This window comes from Serinus canaria, chromosome 10 (assembly GCF_022539315.1).
Source record: "Serinus canaria isolate serCan28SL12 chromosome 10, serCan2020, whole genome shotgun sequence".
Classification (NCBI taxonomy): Eukaryota; Metazoa; Chordata; class Aves; order Passeriformes; family Fringillidae; genus Serinus; species Serinus canaria.
This window is the reverse complement of record NC_066324.1, coordinates 11031483-11037096: the sequence shown is the minus strand read 5'-3', so window position 1 is coordinate 11037096 and position 5614 is coordinate 11031483.

The window sequence follows — 5614 nt, the reverse complement described above, 5'->3', positions numbered from 1 at the left end:
CCATTTTATATATGTAGAATAGAAATTCCTAAGTACTTGCAAATTCAAGGTCAGCTGAAAGTTGTCAGAGCTGCTGGATGCAATGAAAACCAGCAAAACTTCAACAAACCCAGTAGATGCATTGAGATCACAGAGGCTGTGAGACACAGCCTTCAACACACATCTTGCTCTCCAAAATGCTTCAAGAGATTTACACTGCAGGTAGCAGATGAAGCCAAGCCAGAGCAAGAACTGAAATTAAAAAATTTCAGAGCAAACATAGGCTTCAAAGAGGAAAAAACAAACTTACACTCCAGTGTATGTACAAGCACAACAATTGAAGGGTTTGTGTCAACAGGAAGAGGAAAGCAAGTAGAAGCAAAAGTCACTGAGAAACCTGAACTCCTTGTGCACAAATCTGGCAGAAAACAAAGCTTAGAAATTGTAGGCAAGGAAGGAGTTTTTTGCTCTGTTTCTCTTTAGTCCACAGAAACAAGACTTTGAATAGTTGAGGGAGAGGAGGAAAGCAAAACACCAATCAAGAAAATGCTCACCCAAGGTGTTAGCAAAGAAGTCCATGACTCACTCATTGCCAGTATCTACTCCCATTTATGTGTTGTGGTGTATTTACCTGACCCCCTGGAATAACAGTGTAGAAATAGAAGTGAATGTGTATTTGGGCTATTCATAAAACCCTGGAGGGATGAAACAGAGCAACCTGAAGTGATCATGGTGCAATATTACTATTATCCATAGGATGCCCCTCACAAGCTTCATCATTTTTCTCCGTTCTTTGGCCATGCTGCATTCAAACATCTGACTTAGGTGCTTGAAGCAGGCTGGCTCTGTTTAAAATCTTTTTACACTGTGTGCAATCTTTTGAGCTTCACAGCCTTAACATGTTCTAAAGGCACTACTGAGACATAAAACAAGAGCTATATAAAGAAGCTTCTCTACAGCATTATTACTGGCTAGCAATAGCCCTACTCTCTTGGTATATGTAGGTATTTATATATAAGTGTAGCAAGTTTTTGTGGCAAGATTTTCTGTTGTGATCAAGCTAGTTAACCATCATCTGTTTCATGATGAAACCATTCAGTTTCATGATACCACAAACACTGACATTCACAATAGATTTCAATTGTCTTAATGAGAACTTGTAACCAAAGGAAAGCAATTAACATGGAGGAGCACTCAAATAATACTGGAGAAGTTCTAACTTAAACCTCAAAAACATTTAATCTGAGACATGTTTCACTTTCAGTTTGAGAGATTCCTTCTGTGTCCTAAATAGATGAACAAAACACCTGGTGGGCAAGCTAAGACCATGAGAACTGCTGTAGAAGTTTACCACATAGGCAGCAGATGAAGTGATGGAGATCTTTGGGCCTCAAGATGGAAGGTGCAATTTTGTATACTTGAATTGCTGGAAAAATAGAAATCCCCAGGTGCCAAAATGAACAGATTCAATTTTCTTCAACTAAAAATAGTACACCCTCCTTTAAGCAGGCATTCCCTTGAACTTGAATTCGCTTGAGAACCACCAAGCAAAAACATTCTGGTAAAGAGTTTTTAGCTTTTTTGACATTGTGGGTACCCATAAGATACACCTTTGTCTGGCTATGAGCCAGACTGTCACAGGTGATGACTGTACTCCACAGCATACACAAAAAATATTCCATAACTGCAATCCCCACAGAAGAGCAGTCTCAACAGCTCCCCACCCTCACCTACCTCCCTTTGATTATGTCATCTGAATGCTTCAATGAGCCATGTGCCAAAAATATCCATGTTGCTCAAATTCTTCTGAAAGCAGGCAGACAGCACTACTGAAAAGCTGGAAGCTCCCTGCATTTAGCTCACATGTAATTAACACAGTAGTCTAATTATGGACCACCTAAAAACATACAGTGTTCACAACTTCACAGCTTAGAGTCAATAAAAACTATCTGTCACATGTGTAAGGTTAGAACACAAAGGCAAGGAGATCCAGAATAATTTTGACTCCCATCAGCCTGCACCACCTACCACAAAACATTCCTTAGCTCAGCAGCTTTCCTGGCTATCACCAGGGATTGCAGTTGAGTTGTATCTTCCAGTCGTCTTCAGAGATATTCCCAGCAAGAGCATTTGGATCTTGGAGCTAAGGGTCAGAAATCAAATCCTTCCCTCTGACATTGTGCTAAAACCATGAATGAACCTATCACCCATTTCTTAAGTCATGAGATTAGCTTGAAAATAGTATTGTCATGTGCTTATTTGCCTCCAGCATTAGATGCTCAGATTCCCCTTTTCAAACTTTCTTTACAACTATTTATTTTCAAAAAAGAGAAAGCAAGCTCTGATTCTTGTGTGGCTAATGTACATCAAGCTGATGCTTTAAGAAAAACAGCAGCCATCATGAGAGTTGGCAACTCTCAAATTGGTGGTTATGAAGGAAAGAATATTAAACAGCTATCATCAATCTATCTAGACCCAGGAAGTGAGCCATGAAATGCTGACAAAGGGGAATATCTGATCTGACAATGACGGTATATTTATCTTTTAAATGAAGAATAATGGAGTTACACTGGAGAGACTCATTTTAACTTTGCAACAGTATTTATCTCATCACCTTAGGGTGGTATCTGAGCACCTTGGGGTAAGAGAATTTATTCTATCAGCACTTTTAAAGGCTACTATTTTGCACTCCAGAGATGGCACAGCAGCTACACAAACAGAAGAAAGGAGTGTGGAAACTGACCTTCTGAACAGCCCTAGCGCAGCCTCCCAGCGCAGCAGTAGGCCAGGTAGTCAGTGCCCTGCTCATCCTCAACTTCTTTTCTGCCAAACAGGGATACCACCAGATTCTCACAACATCGAGATTTGGGGTATGTTTTGAGGATGGAAACATCTTCACTTATTTTGTTTGCCAGCACATTAGGCCTTGTGACTGAGAGCATAAGTGGTGTGTATATGTACAGGCTGTCACACAGAAAAGCACAGCTGTGCACAGGCTCTACATCCACAGAGGGACAGCTAACACCAAGCTGCCTTCATATCAGCCCTGGGGCTGTCTGAGCAGCCTCATCCAAACTCAGACCAGAATATTTTTATAGAGACCTCTACCACAAACAAAACCCCAAACAAATCCCCAAAACCAAAATCACAAGGCAAGAATGATGCAGACACTGATCTGTATAATCACTGTGATTAAAACTGTAGGTTTCAGCTTGAGTTATAAGATTGGAAGCGTGTTTATAATTAAGGAAGCCAGAGAAGCTCAGGATTCTTACACAAGTGTGATCACCTATATCTAAGTTAACCACAGATTCCTTACAGGGATCTATATCACCCTTTCCTTCTCCCAAAAAGACTGGACCCCCACCATACAATAATACTTTTTTGTTGTTATTTTAAGCTAGTCATGAATTCATCATGCCCTTCCCCATATCTCTTTTATCTAAGGACTGATCCTACCAACAAGGACTAATGCTTCCCTTAAATTCTGATAAACTCACTTGCTTTTTTCCCCTCACTATCCATGGTCTGTCTGCTCAAATTGTGAAAAAAGCAGAAGAAAAAAACTTTCAAACGATCCTGAGCAAACTCCCCGCTTATCGAAAAACTCCTTGGTCTTGTACTGAAGTCCCACTCTCCTCACAAGAAAATGAGTAGCTATTCTGTGGAGATACAACAGCTAATCCCAATTAACATTTTCTCTCCCACCTGTGCCCTAAATTGCACCATAAGAATAACATTTGTGACTCAGCTGGAGTCGCACATCTAGACAGCCCAAACTCCTTGAGCTTTGTTGGGCAGCAAACCAACTCCCTGTCCTGAGCTGTGTGGGACATTCAGATGCATTGTAGCCAATTCACACCAGACTATGATCACTGGGAAAGGAGCTGCAGCTACTGTAGTTTGATCCCTTACCCTTTCCGAGGATTGTGCTCAGGCAGCCATAGCAGCCTTTCAGCACATCCCTGGTGGAGCATTAGTGTTAGCCATCTATCAGTCATCCATCTTTCTCCTTCAGAAGCTCTGAAAAATTTATTTATTCATTATTTTACTGCCAGAGAGTAGAAATTTACCTTAACATAGCCAAAAAATGCAGAAGCATACATCAAATGTGCACTGATGTTTGACTGTCCTCAGCTTCACAGAATGCTCTCCCACACTGCAATAGCCCAGACCTGGCAGGCAGCAATGCTGAGGCCAAAGCCTGCTCTGGCTGCCCGTGTTTCTGTGCTAGGTTAAGCACGTAGACAGGCAGCACGTGGTTCCTCATGCTGGGACACTGGGGGTGTTCTGTTTCTTGCTCTCTCCAGGGGTGTTCTTGGCAAGGAGGGTGCAAGTGCAGCACCCTCACTCGATAACTTCTCAGCAAACTAAGCGGACTTAAGCCTTCAGTAAAATCAAAGCTCTGGCTTTCCTTCAGCTATGCATGGAGAGGGGGTGCCTATAGAAAAGAATTAGAGCTTGAACACAGAGTAAAAGCAGAGCAAAACCTTCAAATCCTGAAATCACATGACTGAGCTTTTCTAACCATGCAACGAACACGTTACTGTACCAGAGAGCTTGATCCCATCAGAAAGGCAGGCTTGTGGGTACCTTAAAGCAATTAAAAAAAAAAAAAAAAAAGCACAGCAGCAAAAAACAACTACTTTGAAATGAAGCAGCTGATATTAAAAAAAGTGTGCTGGAGTTTTAAGAGTAAGCCAATGGTATGTTTCAAGGAAGAGAAGCAGTGGCAAGGAAGCCACTTACCTTGATAGCAAAACCCTTTCTATTGGCTTGTGTAAGGAAAGAGCCATCGGTAATTTAGACAGGGAATTTTGTAGTGTTTTCTCTGGTTGAAAGTGGGATTCAGAAGAAAATCCTTAAATCTTTCCAGACCAAAATGATCTATTTTTTCCTGTAAAGCAGGAGAAGCAGCATCTTCTCTGCTGCAGTCTGATTTTCAGAAAGCACACAGAATCACTTGTAAACACCCCTAAAAATCTTGACTAGTAAAATCATTCTTGCTCTAGTAATAAGCATTCTGGACCACAGAGGGATCAGATATGGGCAACAGCAATTGCTGCAGTTTGTTGTTCCAGGCATTTTTTTTCATTGTTCATACTACAATAGCGGCTGTACGTATATTTGATTAAGTATAAAAGGAAAATACCCACTTTGTCACCTTATTTCCTGTATTGTAGAGTGGGGTTGATCACATATTAGCCAAACACCACGGTTGCAAGGAACCTGAGGAGTTTAGAGGGATTAGATGCAATGAAGCAAAACAATCTGTTCCTGTTTGCACTTCTTGCTCACAAATGTGAGCATTAGCCCTGCACCTCACAAACAAGTAATAAAACAGACACCCCAAAACTCCATTTGGTATCACGGGGCTGCAAATATTTTTGGAGGCATGTCTGCATGTGATACAAGGGAAACTCCCATCCTGAGAAACCAGTGACTGCGGAAGGGGCAGGGGTGATGACTTTACAAAGCTTAAAGACTGCATTTTACTCTTTAATCTTCGATTATACACATGACTTCATTGTGGGAAGGTCACCAGACAAAGGAGTTCAGCGAACTGGGTCTGAAGGGGGGAACTCTGAGTGGGTTTCAGCTTTGCTCCTGCAAACCATTCGCATAACTGGCATGG